This window comes from Mytilus californianus, unplaced genomic scaffold (assembly GCF_021869535.1).
Source record: "Mytilus californianus isolate M0D057914Y unplaced genomic scaffold, xbMytCali1.0.p SCAF_7, whole genome shotgun sequence".
NCBI classification, from domain to species: Eukaryota; Metazoa; Mollusca; class Bivalvia; order Mytilida; family Mytilidae; genus Mytilus; species Mytilus californianus.
In genome coordinates, this window is record NW_026262723.1 from 38,772,630 (window position 1) to 38,789,348 (window position 16,719).

The following is a 16,719-nucleotide window of genomic DNA, read 5'->3' on the forward strand; positions in this document are numbered from 1 at the left end:
TATTCTGATTTGGAATGACTTTGTTAATACCTCTAACCTTTAACATCTGATATTTTTATTATCTAGAGCTCTGTAAAAAAATATACAAAAAAAAATATAAAAAATGAAAATACCAAAAAATAATATGATAACAAAACTGTTTGTAAACAGAGTTCTAGATAATAAACATTGAGGATGTTGTAAAAAGTAGGCATATTTAAAATTTTGTTTATTATTATGAATAGTGCACTGTATAATTTATAAAAATGTGTATTGTGAAGTCTTGGAAAATTGTGAAACTTTAGAACTGTGTTTATTTGAGAAGTCTATATTCAGTCTTCAATGATTGTCATGGCAATTGAGGACAATAAAATATAGCTCTGTGTAGAAACTGACTTTTTTATATCAAGAAAGATCCAACAAAAGTTTTCAATGATATCTAAAGAGACAAAAGGCAGAAATACTAAAAGGTTTTCTATGAGATTGGTGGATTATGTACAGTCAGACAACTGGCACACTCAAGCTAAAAGTTAAATAGCTATTAAAATAAAATTATGGACTTGTATAATAACATTAATGAAGACAGATGTTCTAAAGTGAAGACATGTTCCTTCATAATGTTCTATAGTGAAGACATGTTCATACATAATGTTCTATAGTGAAGACATGTTCCTACATAATGTTCTAAAGTGAAGACATGTTCCTTCATAATGTTCTATAGTGAAGACATGTTCCTACATAATGTTCTAAAGTGAAGACATGTTCCTTCATAATGTTCTATAGTGAAGACATGTTCATACATAATGTTCTATAGTGAAGACATGTTCATACATAATGTTCTATAGTGAAGACATATTCCTACATATTGTTCTATAGTGAAGACATGTTCCTACATAATGTCTTATAGTGAAGACGTATTCCTACATATTGTTCTATAGTGAAGACATGTTCCTACATAATGTCTTATAGTGCAGACATGTTCCTACATAATGTTCTATAGTGAAGACAGATGTTCTATAGCACAAACAGATGTTCCTAAGTTGCAATGAAGTGTTCAGAAGACAGACAGAGTTTCCTTTTGCAATGAAATTATCCAGAACACATAGTTGATTAGATTTCCAGTTCATTACATATTCTGACATTTTCTCAAGAAAAACACAAGGTATTGATATAGTTCAAGTCTGTAAAAAGTGTATTATTTGCACAGAATTTAAATTTTGAATTTTAATGGCCAAACCTGTTAGTGTGTATTTATTTTATGATTTTCTTGTTCTTGATTTATGATGCTTCTTGAATATTTAAATTTATGGAAGGTAAATTTTTCGTGGCTAATATATTTTTGATAATGTTTTGTAATTTTTTCTGGTTTTTGTCGAGCCTGCGACTTTTGTCGCAGAAAGCTCGACATAGGGATAGCGATCCGGCGGCGGCGGCGGCGGCGTTAGCTAACTTCTTAAAAGCTTTATATTTTAGAAGGTGGAAGGTCTGGATGCTTCATACTTTGTATATGGATGCCTCATGTTACGAAGTTTCCGTCAGTCACATGTCCAATGTCCTTGACCTCATTTTCATGGTTCAGTGACTACTTGAAAAAAAAGTTCAGATTTTTTGTAATGTTAGATTCTCTCTTATTATAAGTAATAAGATAACTATATTTGGTATGTGCGTACCTTGCAAGGTCCTCATGCCCGTCAGACAGTTTTCACTTGACCTCGACCTCATTTCATGGATCAGTGAACAAGGTTAAGTTTTGGTGGTCAAGTCCATATCTCAGATACTATAAGCAATAGGTCTAGTATATTCGGTGTATGGAAGGACTGTAAGGTGTACATGTCCAACTGGCAGGTGTCATCTGACCTTGACCTCATTTTCATGGTTCAGTGGTTATAGTTAAGTTTTTGTGTTTTGGTCTGTTTTTCTTATACTGTATGCCATAGGTCTACTATATTTGGTGTATGGAATGATTGTAAGGTGTACATGTCTAGCGGGCAGTTGTCATCTGACCTTGACCTTATTTTCATGGTTCAGTGGTCAAAGTTAAGTTTTTGAGTTTTGGTCTTTTTTTCTAATACTATGTGCAATAGTTCAACTATATTTGGTATGTGCGTACCTTGCAAGGTCCTCATGCCCGTCAGACAGTTTTCACTTGACCTCGACCTCATTTCATGGATCAATGAACAAGGTTAAGTTTTGGTGGTCAAGTCCATATCTCAGATACTATAAGCAATAGGTCTAGTATATTTGGTGTATGGAAGGACTGTAAGGTGTACATGTCCAACTGGCAGGTGTCATCTGACCTTGACCTCATTTTCATGGTTCAGTGGTTATAGTTAAGTTTTTGTGTTTTGGTCTGTTTTTCTTATACTATATGCAATAGTTCAACTATATTTGGTGTATGGAAATATTTTATGATCTATTTGGCAGTCACGCAGGTTTTATTTGACCTTGACCTCATTTTCAAGGTTCATTGCTCAGTGTTAAGTTTTTGTGTTTTGGTCTGTTTTTCTTAAACTATAAGCAATAGGTCAACTCTATTTGTTGTATGGAAGAATTGTTAGCTGTACATGCCTGCCTAGCATGGTTCATCTGACCTTGACCTCATTTTCATGGTTCATTGGTCAATGTTTAGTTTACTTGGTTAATGTTAAGTTTATGTGACAGTTGTAATAAAGCTTTATATTTAGGACTATCAACATAATATCAATGATTAGTAAAGAAGGCGAGACATTTCAGCGTGTGCACTCTTGTCTTTTTTATTGTTGAACATGAAGAATTATGAAATTTGTATGACTTGATAAAGATACTTAGTATCAAAAAGAAAAGTTATATCAAAACTGCCAATAAATACTTTTTGACAATTCATTTCCTTAGATGAAGACATTGATATTTCCTCAGTTGAAAACATTGAAAATGCCTATAAAAATAATAGCTTAATATTTCATTAGAATCTATTGTAAGGCAGCATGTTATTTTGATATGTTGGTTATTTGTAAAATCAGCCAGAACTTTTTACAAAGTAAAAAAATAATAATTGAATGCTAACAAGGGGAAATAATTTATCAAATTGTGAAAGAAAAATACAAGTGAGCACTTGAAAAAAGCTTAAAAGTAACAACTGTACCAAGCATACAACTGAGAGAATTCTTTGCAAAATGAGAATCTTCTTACAATCATTTATTGAATAACACTGATGGAGGGTAATAACAGCCATAGATATATTGATAGAAAAGGAAAAAAAATGTATTTAACAATAATGTCATATTAGCTATGACATTAAGATGATGTGGTAGGATTGACAATGGAGAAATCTATATAGCAGTGACCAAATGAAATCAATTAGTTTGATTATCTTCTTCTTATAAAATTTTAAAAAAAAACATACAAAAATCTTAATTAAATAGTTTTAATTTAAATGATTATTTCATGTGAAGTATGTGACTGCCAATTCATAAATATGAATTATTTTTATATTCCAGATTTCAATGTTCAACCTGAAAGGAGAAATTCTTAAAATTTATGCTGGACATCTCATATCAAGGATCCATCACAATATTGATATTAGACTTGTGAAGAATATTCTGATAAATTAATGGTAAGTGTTTACCTTAAGGAATCTGGTGGGTTGATTGTGATGCATACAATCACCTGATATGAATTAATATGGAATTGGAACCATTGTACAGCACCAGGGCTTCCAAAATTATTTTTAGCCAGCCGGACATTTTATATACTATCCCGATTTTAATCTCTAAAGACTAAATAAACAAAAGGCAATTATGGTAATCAGTTGCAGAGTTGGCCATCCCAATGATTGACATTAAAAAAAAACGATATTATTTAATTTAAACTTTCTTTGATTCAAATTCGAAGTTCTGACGTAAACTGTTAAATTGGCAGTGCATCATTCGAAGTGTGCAACATTAGCGTACTTATATCTGCCTTGAAAACTTTATTTGTGCAAAATAACGTTGTCAAACACTTTACTTTCGTTTTTAAAATACCGGATGTTGTCTTGACAATGGTAAAACATGGACCAGAGACGGATACGTAAATTCCGTGTACGTTTGCAAAGCATGAATGAGTGTAAGTAGCTCATTCTACGTTATTTCTTCAAGAAAATATTCGAAATAAACGTGAGATAAAGGCATCAATGACAATTTAAGTATTGTTTGAAGAAATTAGGATGCATAATTAAATTTCACACCTGCACACATGCGCACACTTGTACTAGTTCAAACAGAGACATGTCTCTGGTTCAAACAACGTGGTTTTGACGATTTTTCATTTTCACCTTTTTAATTTTTTCATCAAATCATATTTGAAAATGTATTTCTGATAATTTAAATCTGTTTGACTAAATTAATTAGATGCAAACCGGTGAAATATAAGAAAATAACTTTGAATAGACCGATCAATGTCCGGTTCAAAATAGTTTACCTGTCAATTGAACAGGTAAATTGCAGCTGTTCGACAACTAATTAGCCTTGATTAAAATGAAAAGGTATTAAAGTAGGGGTTGTTTTGATAGTACTTAATGATCATGTCACTTTTATGACCGGAAATGTGTGGCTGTTAAAGGCAAAAGGTTGGGTCAAAAAGATCGCTAATTATGTTAAAATGACCGTCTCATAAGAAAGCCTTGAAAACTAAAAAGTAGATGACCGTTTCGTGCTTTGCCCAGCCGGACTTTTACCGGACATTATACAAATGTCCGGAATATATGACCGTTTTGGAAGCCTTGTACAGCACTCTAATAGAAGCCAGCATATGCTTTTAATATTCAAAACAAAAACAAAATATTTTCAAAATACCTAGTAATTTCTTGAAATTGTGTCAATCTGTTTTACAAATTTGATCGGATTAATAATAATATTCAAAACAAAAAAAAGTCAATTTTCAAAATACCTAGTAGTTTCTTGTAATTCTGTCATTCTGTTTTGCAAATTTGATCGAATTGATAAAAAAGTACTACTGGGGTAAATATGAGATGTATTGGACCAAATAATAAGCTCAAGTTGTTTCTAATATTGTAAGGGTATTCTCAATGTTTTCAGAATACTGTAAAATTCTTAAAGGTATAATTTAAAGTATAAATAAATATTGTTCATGCAGATGATCCAAAATACTAAGACATATTATCTGTGTTTCAGATGTACGACAAATCGTGCTACAAGTATCATACCAGCAGAATTATTTGATGGGAGTAAAACATAGGAGCAGGATCTCACCTCATACAAGGTTGGTACTCTTACTTCCTTAACGAATTAAATATCTGTCCATCTGATGTCACAATGTTCTAATAAAAAGAAGATGTGGTTTGATTGCCGATGAGACAACTCTCCACCAGAGACCAAATGATGTGGAAGTTTTTCTCGGTTAGCAATGTGACAGAGCTGCTTAAAAACTGTTTCACTCAGTCAACTTATGAACATGATGTACTGGAAATAACCAGTTGATTAAAGTAACTACTTTTATTGTTGTTCTTCATCATTACAGTTGCTGTAGAGTATTCACCTATGAACTGAAATGTTTATACTTAATAACAATGTCAAGATGCCCCCTATGGTCAACTTGAACATTATATGTGCAATAATGGTAACATGACTCCAACTGGAGGTATCAACTGTATTTTTGTCGAGCCTTTCGACTTTTGTCGAAAAAGCGAGACATAGCGATCCTACATTCCGTCGGCGGCGGCGGCGGCGTCCACAAATATTCACTCTGTGGTTAAAGTTTTTGAAATTTTAATAACTTTTTTAAACTATCCTGGATTTCTACCAAACTTGGACAGAAGCTTGTTTATGATCATATGATAATATTCAAAAGTAAATTTTGTAAAAAAAAAATTCCATTTTTTCCGTATTTTACTTATAAATGGACTTAGTTTTTCTGCCAGGAAACATTACATTCACTCTGTGGTTAAAGTTTTTGAAATTTTAATAACTTTCTTAAACTATCCTGGATTTCTACCAAACTTGGACAGAAGCTTGTTTATGATCATAAGATAGTATCCAGAAGTAAATTTTGTAAAAAAAAATTCCGTTTTTTCCGTATTTTACTTATAAATGGACTTAGTTTTTCTGCCAGGAAACATTACATTCACTCTGTGGTTAAAGTTTTTAAAATTTTAACAGTTTTCTTAAACTATCCTGGATTTGTACCAAACTTGGACAGAAGTTTGTTTATGATTAAAAGCTAGTATCTAAAAGGAAAAAAAAATTGTTCCATTTTTTCCGTATTTTACTTATAAATGGACTTAGTTTTTCTTCCAGTTAACATAACATACAGTCTGCAGTTTAAGTTTTTAAAACATTTATTAGATTCAAAAACTATCATGGATTTTTACCAAACTTGGACAGAAGCTACTTACAATCAAAAGATAGTATAGAGAGATTTATTTTTTTCCTCATTTTTGTTGAGCCTGCGATTAACAGCAAAAGTAGGCGAGACACTGGGTTCCACGGAACCCTTACGAATTTTTTAATAAAGAGACCAAATAGGAAAATTTCATGAAAAGATTATTAGACGTCAAAAGAATGAAATAATTGTCGATGTATTTTGGTTATTTTTAGTTTTTGTCCGTATACCTCACTTTTTTGTATTCATATCTGAAATTAGAACAAAACTACGCTGTTTTGAGAATTTTTAATCTAAGCCTGCTTGGGACCTAAATCGGGGAAAATATTTCTATGGTAGTGACATTAAGTTTTCAGAATAGTACTGAACTGCTCTCCATTATTGCTGTAAAACCTTTTTGTTCAAAATTCAAGTGCTGGTCCCATATTCTTTTGAAATTTTTGTTATCCAATTGAATTAACTAATTAAATTGTTGTTTGTAGTGAGGAGGAACAGTTGAACTGATGAACTTTGAACTGATGAACTTGGAAACATCTGAAAGGTAATAATACATAAGAAAAACAGACCACCTAGAATAAGAAAAGAGAAAGAGTTAACTCATAGAGTAAAGGGTAAAAACAGACCACATAGAATAAGGAAAGAGAAAGATTAACTCATAGAGTAAAGGGTAGACGAAACTATCAACACTTTGAAATTAACAAGAGCAATAATCAACATAACAGCTGCTTCATCACCATCTCAGAGGTTAGGTCTCTAACTGACTCAACTGATGAACTTATAACAAGCTTAACAGATCATCAGCATAGTTGAACAATGAACACTTCAGAGACAAAATATTCTTGGCAATGAAAATATATGACTGAAATTTCATAATTGTATATGGTCAGTGGGAGAGAGAGAAAGATGTAGAATGGTCAGAGTGGGAGAGGGAGAACACTTATGATGATGAGTGGGGAGAAATAAAGAACAATTATTGCAACTGATAAATTTGTCTTCAACCAAACTCATGGCTTGTGTTGATGTGTCTAACCTTAGACATCTGATATTTTTATTATCTAGAGCTCTGTTTAAAAAAAAAATGTAAAAAATAATATGAAAACAAATTTTAAACAGTTCTAGATAATAAACATTAAGGGTGGTGTAAAAAGTGGGCATATTTTAAATTTTCTTTTTTACACCAATGTATTTATGAAATTTAAAACTTTAAAGTCAGAATGTTTAATTGGACGTACAATTGTTTTGATTTTAGATATTTGGAGACAAAACCTATTCTTCTCCATTTATTACACTCTAAAAGTGTCATTAATTTGCAATATTCTTATTTTGATTGTCTTTGCTTATACCTCTAACCTTAGACATCCAATATTTTTATTATCTAGAGCTCTGTAAAAAAAATGACAAAATTGTAAATAGAGTTCTAGATAATAAACATTAAGGGTGGTGTAAAAAGTGGTTATATTTTTTATATTTTGAATTCTCTCCCTCCCTAATATATTTACGAAATTAAATACAAGAGATATTTATTGGTAAATGATTTGTGTTGGATAAGTTTTATCCTTTCATTAGTGTATTTTAAAAAATGTTTTTTTCAGCTGTACATTTTTCTTGGGTATTGAAAATGGCTTTGAAGTTAATATGTTTAATTGGAAGCAGAATTTTTTTATTATTAGATATTGGAGACAAAACCTATCTTCTCTGTATATTTCACCTTAACAGTGTCTTAGATTTGCAATGTCTTTGCTTATACCTCTAACCTTAGACATCCAATATTTTTATTATCTAGAGCTCTGTAAAAAAAAAAAAAAAAAAAAAAAATAATATGAAAACAAAATTGCAGAGTTCTAGATAATAAACATTAAGGGTGGTGTAAAAAGTGGGTATATTTTGAATTGTTAAATGCCCTTAAAGTTTGAATGTTTAAATGGAAGTAGAATTCTTTCAATTTTAGATGTTTTGAGATAAAACCTATCATCTCGGTATATATTTATACTGTGTATAACAGTGTCTTAAATTCTGCAATATTGTGATTTTGAATGTCTTTGTTAACTCTAACTTTTAACATTTGAATTCCATTCAGTATTAAAATAATATGTGATGCAAATTTTTCTGGTTATTCTCTGTTATTAAGGATGTTTGTATAAAATGTTTTTGTCTCACCTGCCACGAAAACTTCAGAATGCAAGACATTGGGATCTGGCGGTGGCAGAAACTATTTGTATTAAGCTTTATATTTCAGAAATTGATAGGCTTGGAGAATTTAATCATACCATTAATACAGACAGATGCCATATGTTTGGAAGTTTCTGTCTGTCACATGTCTTGTCCTTGATTTTATTTTCATGGTTCAGCAACTGCTTAAAAAAAGATTTTATTTATTTGAATTTCTCAATGATGAGTAATAGGATTTGATATGGGTCATGGCAATGCATGTCTATATGTTCTTCAGACAGGGTTCACCTGACATCAACCTCATTGATCAAGGTGAAAGTCACATGTTTTGATCTGCTTCCCAGATACTGTAAGCAGAAGTTCAACTTTATTTGGTGTATGGAATGATTGTAAGGTGTACATGTCAGTCTGGCAGGTTTTATCTGACCTTGACTTCATTTTCTTTGTCTGAATGTTAGGTTTTCCTGGTTAATATGAAAATAAGGAGATATGGTATGATTGTCAATGAGACAACTATCAACTAAAGTTCAAATGAAGTGGGTGTAAGCATTATAGGCAATAGACCAGCCTTTAGCAGTGAGAAAAACCCATACCGTGTAGTCTGCTTTAAAAGGCCCTGACATGAAAAATATGAAACAATTCAAATGACCTAATTTATAACAAAACTATGTGTGAAAAACAAATATGAGACATGAACCAACAACAGCAATAGAACTACAGGTTCCTGACCGTCACAGGCACTTAAAGAATGTGGCAGGGTTTAACAAGGGCTCAACCCTCCCCTAACCTGGGAAAGTCTAAGGAAGAGAGCTTAAATTGTTTTTCGTTATCTCAGTCACAGTGAGGACTTCAACACAGAGCAAACACAAATTGCCTCACTTGCACTGCAAGTTTAAGATAACACCTAGCAGCGGTTTGAGTGGAATACATTGCAAGATGCATTCCAATCGGGCCCGATTAAAAGAATGAACATACTGGAAAGTGGAAAGTAGTACATATTTAAAACAAAATAGTTCCTATGCATCGGTGTAAGTTATGTATGGAATGATTGTAAGGTGTACATATCTGGCAGATTTCCTCATTTTCGTGGTTCTTTTATCGATGTCTAGTATTCATGATTTAATTATATATATTAATTGGTCTGTTTCTTGTATACTATATTTAATAAAGCAATAGGTCAACTATATTTGGTGTTTGCCCGGGTGGGGTTACTGACTATCCTTTCTGGTATAACTGTACCGACAGCACTTGTCAAATCATACCCTGTTCTAACCAGAAAACATTGAAAAATATACCCTGTTCTAAACAGAAATATTGAAAAACATACCCTGTTCTAGACACGCTCAAGAAAATGTAGAATAGATGCTGTTCTAGACCCGGGTTCTAGACTGTATCTTAAACAGTTAAATAAGCGATCCTGGTCTAGTCAAATACTTTGTTTAAAAAAAGGCCCTATAAGACCCTGTTCTCACCAGGAGGGCATGAAAAAGTGACCCTGTTCTAACCAGCAGGACATGAAAAGGGACCCTGTTCTAACCAGCAGGACATGAAAAGCGACCCAGTTCTAACCAGCAGGACATGAAAAGGGACCCTGATCTAACCAGCAGGACATGAAAAGCGACCCTGTTCTAACCAGCAGGACATGAAAAGGGACCCTGTTCTAACCAACAGGGCATCGATGAAAAAGCGACCCTGTTTTGCTCGATCCACACTCGTACCACTAAAAAATATAGGAAATAACACTCCCCCCCTCCGGGTGTTTGTAATGATTGTAAGGTGTCTTTCTGGCTTGGTTTATCTGAACATGACCCAAAACTATCAGCATAAAATAAATTATAAATAGTATTTTTAAAGCAGGCCAGACATTTCAGATGTTCGCTCCTCTTGTTTTTGAATTTTTTGTTAGATATTCGGAATCCTCTGGTTTTATCCATGTAGTGCCATTAAAACATTTTGCCCACTAAGCCCTACTTTTCTTTTCATAATTTTATAACATATAGTTTAAAAAGCCATATTTGAAAATCTTGTAAAATCCTTGTTATTTTCTCAAAGTTTTTATGTAAAACAATTCAAACGAGAAAACTAACGGCCTAATTTATGTACAAAAAATGAACGAATAACAAATATGTAACATATAAACAAACGACAACCACTGAATTACAGGCTCCTGATTTGGGACAGGCACATACATACAGAATGTGGCGGGGTTAAACAAGTTAGCGGGATCCCAGCCCTCGACCCCCTAACCTGGGACAGTGGCATAACTGTACAATATAAGAACGAACTATAAAAATCAGTTGAAAGAGGCTTAACTCATCAGATGGATAAAATACAAATACAATGGACGTGGCCGGGTAGTTGTACATCCAAACAACAAAAAGACACTAAGTACAGATCTGAGAGTACTCGCAGTTTACATGTATTAGTTAGTGATTAGGTCAGTTTATGGGGAACCACTAGTGGTAGGCCAATGATATTTGGTATGCAGTTGAATTAGCATTGGCACATCTCATTACAATGGAGATAATTTGGCCCCGCTCCCTCAGTCAAGGTCTATTGACTTTGAAACTTTGCTTAGTTTAAATGTATTAGTTTGTGATTGGGTCAGTTTATGGGGAACCACTAGTGGTAGGTCAATGATATTTGGTATGCAGTTGTATAAGCATTGGCATATCTCATTTCTATAGAGAATATTTTGGCCCCACCCCCTCATTCATGGTCTATTGACTTTGAAACTTTTGCTTAGTTTTCATGTATTAGTTTGTGATTAGGTCAGTTTAAGGGGAACTGTTAGTGGTAGGTCAGTGATAATTGGTATGCAGTTGTATAAGTATTAGCACATCTCATTTCCATGGAGAATATTTGGTCTTTACCCCTCAGTCATGGTTTTATTGACTAAACTTTTGCTTAGTTTACAAGTTACTGTTTGTGTTTTAAGCATTCAACTTTATTAAGGACTTAATTGCCCAGAAACAATCATAATTATTCTTATTGCAAAATATTCAATTTTATGCAAAAATTCTATTGGAGCGATACAGAACCCTTTTAAGACACAAATAGGTCAGTATCTCAATTATAATGAATAATAGGTCAACTATGTATGTAAGCCAACATGATGGCTAAAAATGAATGTTTAAGAGTGTATTGCCATAACTTAATTACTGGGTAAAATGACCTGTTTTTGCAATTTTTTTTCTTTTAAATATAAAATAAGGACCTTTGGTATATGACAGCCAATGAGACCACTATCCAACAAAGGAAATGTCAATGTTAAAAGGATGCATGCAAATATAGAATATCATACAGCACAGGGATGTCTCAACCAGTGGCGGATCCAGAAAAAATTTCAAAAGGGGGGGGGGCCACTGACTGCTAAAGAGGGGGCCCGCTCCAGTCATTCCCAACATAATCAACCAAATTTTCCCACAAAAAGGGGGGGAAAGGGGCTTCCTGGGCCCCCTCTTAATCCACCTCTGTCAACATATAAACTTTGGTACAGCGTTTGGCTGGGGTTTAAAAACCATCCCCCATTATATTGATATACCTATACATATATTTCATAAGACAAGTCAACCCATTTGTAATATTTCCCAGCTATCTAAATACAATCTGTGACATGTTATTTAGATGTTATCCACATGGAACCATTAATTCACATTTATAAACCATGTACATATAAATTTCTAACCATTGATATATTTAACCTATCTGAAATTACACCCCCATTGATATTTTTGACATTCAAAAAAATGAATTCAATCGGCATTGTCTCTGCATATATGTAACCTTCATATAGGAAGACCCCCCCCAATACCTCACAGCCTTAAAATATGAGAAAAAATTCATACCAAATATAGTAAGCTGTATTTTTACAGCCAGAGAAAAAAAACTTGAAAAAATACATCAGAGAAAAACTAATGACTTGATTGAAGCTAATGATCGACATTAAAAAAATATTATGGCAACCAACAATTATAGACTACTAAGATCTACTAAGGCTTTGGACAAACAACTAAAGAATGTGGCAGTAATAAACTCTTTGTCTCATGGGCAATTCTACCATTTCTCCTTATTTGTATATTGTGAGAACTTTATCCTAAACAGTGGTGCAACAGCACAACATAAAAAAACTAAAAGTCAGATGGTTGACTAAATTAACCGAGCTTGATTCATTATGCATATAATCTTGAAACCTATAAAGATGGTGGCTGGGTTACGAAGGTCTATCAACAGTCCAATATTTATGTATAAGTTATGTAACCAGTCATTCATGTACAAAATGTGGGTCATAGTGTCAAATTTTAATATAGACCTTCAATATTATTCAAGAATTGTCCCCTGACATCACATTTGACCTTTACCAACAGCTCCTTAGATCAGGACAATATATAGACAAAACTGAACCTGTTATTCAAACATAATTGTTGTTCAAGTAGATTCGATTTTAACATCAAACCTACTACTGAGTTACTCAGTTGGGGATCCAGGATTTCAAAAACAGGGGGGATCGAATCATCCATCTGCATTAACCATACATATAGCTCCATAAAAGGAGGGAGCAGGCCCCATGGTCCCTCTTAATCCATTTCTGTTACTACACTTTGGTAAGTTTTAAAGGTTTGTGCACTTAAGTTAGTTCTCTTAATGCCTTGCATTTTTTTTTAGGTATGAATTTTAACTATAAAACTATCCAAGTTGTGAACACTCAAATAATGTCATGAGTCCTCCGTGAGTTGCAGTTTCTTAGATCCGTAGTTCTTTTTCCAAAAGATCTTTCAAAATGAATTCATTGTTAGTTTATATACTGTTCGGAGGATGAAAGATACCAAAGAAAAAAATTGTATTGATAAATCTAAAACAAACTGTCAATGCCATGGCAAAAACAAAAAAGATGAAAAGACAAACAACAGTTCACAAAACACAATATAGAAAACTAAAGACTGAGCAACACAAACTCCACTAAAACCCTCTATCAAGTATTGTGATAGGAAACGAAAGCTCTGGAATATTGTTTCAACTGGGAGATATATACTCCATATACTGAGGCTGCTGGAATATTGTATCAACTGGGAGATATATACTCCATATACTGAGGCTGCTGGAATGTTATGTAATTTTCATAACTTAAGGAGAAAAATTACTTATTCATGGCCCCTTTGTTTTCTATGTTAAATATGCAATTTCAAGCAAACACAGCTATAACAATTACCGGTAAGTTTTAATAAAGTAGCATTCATTTCATGTCAAATTCAAAACAATACCTGTTCATCAAACATATATCCAAAAAGGGCTCTCTGTTTGAAATCTTTCATTTGTAACCAAAATTAAATTATTTTACATATTTTGGAAGTTCCAGTTTTGCATAGAAACTATTTTGTTTTAAATCTATGTATTATACATACAATATTTCCTGACAATTTATCCAACATTTATCACAATGTGACTTCTTGTCTAAATGCTTATGTTTATGCACACTTCAGTGTGATTGTCAGGTTTAATTATGGCAGCATATGTTTGATTTCTTTGCCAGATTTATTTCATTGGTATAACACCATGGCTTTGTTCTACTATTCACAGTTGTGGCATGATCATCAGTTTGCAAAGAATTCCGCTCAAACTTGTGCTAGGGACTGTCTCTTACTTGCAGTGTGGTGAGAGATTTTGCTCTGTGTTGAAGCCCTCACTGTAACTTTGAGATGGAGACCAGCAATAAGTGTTGTCCTGTGCTTTTTATATTTTTTGCTATACATGTACTGATTTTGTGTCATGAATGATACCCCTTTCTTTCTTTTCTATAACTTTCTTGTACCCGGTATGTTCTTCCTAACTAGGTCCATAACTTGAGGTTCTACGCCTTCACTTATCTTTTCTCATTAAAATTTTTATGTAGAGTTACAGAAATGTAACAACAAGTAAAAGGAGATAAGGAGTAAATATCAATGAGACAGCAACCAAACAACACAAACAACCAGACATCTTGAAGTTGGTATGTTGATATTACAGCTATGAACAAGAGTGATAACAAATTCATTTAGAAAAGCACATACTTTGAAACTCTTCAATAACAAGTAAATATCAGAATATCATACAAGTAAGAGGCTTAGCTAGCTATAAAACCAGGTTTAATCCACCATTTTCTACATAAGAAAATGCCTGTTCCAAGTCAGGAATATGACAGTTGTTATCCATTTGTTTGAAGTGTTTGAGCTTTTGATTTTGCCATTTTTAAAATTAGGGACTTTCTGTTTAGATTTTTCCTCAGAGTTCAGTATTTTTGTTATTTTACCTTTTATAGAAGGAAAAAAAGTCAGTATCGTTCCTTTTTTTAATGGATAATAATAGGGAATCTGACAATGGTTTAAAGGAATTAAGAATAGTTTAAACATTGAAATGAGATCAAGGTCAAGAAACACCACATGATAAATTTTCAAACCAAATATATTTTGTGTATTACCAGTTCTTATAATTATAAATGACAAAAATAATATGTGATCAAAAGTGTGAAAGTTAGGTCAAAGTTGGATGACCTTGTCTGACTAACGTTTACTTCACAACAAAGTTTTTAGAGGTCAGATATTGAAGGTGAAGGTTAATAGTTTACAAATTGATTTTATCATAATGATTGGCCTCCATTAATAATGAACATGGGAAAGTAGGAAAGGGAAGTTTCATCTTAAGACATCAGTCATTGGTCATTTATAATTGTATATCTATTTGATGTATGTAAACCTGAATATTGATGGTGGGGGGATCCCAGAAGTTCATTCCTACCCTCACAATATAAAAATAAAAAGATGTGATATGATTGCTAATGAGACAACTCTCCACCAGAGACCAAATGACATAGAAGTAACAAATCCATTTAAAAAGGACATTCCTATTTAAACTGTGGAATTCTAGACAAATAAACACTAAGTTGATAGAAAGAAGATAAAGCAGGTTATAATTACTTGTTTATTTTACATATGTCTGCAAATGAAAGACAGAATGCACCACAATTACCAGTAAATAAACAGTTAACATTGATCATACATAAACATAATACATTTGGCAATAATCATCTGAACAAGTCCCTTACACTTCTGTAATTAGTTAAGGTTGAAAATTGTCAATTCTTTATTTAGCTTGGAACAAATTCTTTGCTCAGCATGATTAGCTTAAAGTCAGTAGTTTCATTTTCCTAATATATTGTACAACAGCATATGTAGCATGCAAACACTAATTTTACATTTTGTCTCAAGAAATATGTTGTCCATCAACATATGGTTTAGAAATAAAAAAAAAAATCATTCCATTTTGCATAATATACCATGTAAATGTATATACACTTATCTCATAATACATAAAAACATATGCAAAAACCCTAACATGTAACAATGCCAAAAAACTCACAGAAAAATTTCTTAGGACAAATTTTCATTTTCAATTTTCTACTGTAGACATGCCACTTCATTCCATTATTTCAATTGTCACTTCTGAATAATCAGACAATGAATATTTGCAAAAGCATAAAGATTCCTCACTTAGCAGAACATGTACCTAACGCTATACTTTCCATAACTCATTTAGAAATATATTTAAAAGTTGAAGAAAATAAAAAAACATTAGGAAACAGTTGAGAAATAAGATTCTTTCACATGCAAATCAGTTGAATATATTGTGGAATGAACATTCATTACAGTAATGTTAGTACCTAGCTTAATTGTCGGGAATTGTCCTGAATATGCATGAAATATTTGACACTGGACGTTTAGCAACCAACAATCAATCAATTGTCGGGAATGAAGGAACTCTAAATGACAAAAAAATAATGACACACATGTTATAAAAAAAGACTGAATTTTAACAACTAAATTAAAAATAAATTTATTGTTGTGATTTATAACTGTGAAATCCTACATATCAATAATGCTTTAAAAACTTACAATGCCATTTTATTGGCGAAAATAATTCCATCACAATTAATGCAATAAAAAGATATTGAAAGAGTTCAGAATTTACAATAACAAATAGATGAAATTAGTATTCCATTGTTGGTCTTCATCTTGATAAAGTCTTTACACTGAATGTACTCAACAAAGATATACACAGGACTTTTTATGTCACAGATATTGATCAATTTGACCAGAAGTTATATATTGCATGCAAATCAATGCGTAAGAAAACGGTTGAAAAATGCCAAAAACAAAAATATATTTACATTTACCATAAAAT

At 32.4% G+C, this 16,719-nt stretch overlaps 1 long non-coding RNA gene across 1 annotated transcript; it reads left to right on the forward strand.

The window, feature by feature from the left end:
• Positions 1 to 30: 30 nt before the first annotated feature.
• LOC127710210 (uncharacterized) lies at positions 31 to 7,922 on the forward strand. Its single transcript, XR_007986057.1, has 4 exons — positions 31 to 1,141; positions 3,456 to 3,571; positions 5,130 to 5,217; positions 6,819 to 7,922. It is a non-coding gene; the product is annotated as an uncharacterized LOC127710210 (long non-coding RNA).
• Positions 7,923 to 16,719: the final 8,797 nt, after the last annotated feature.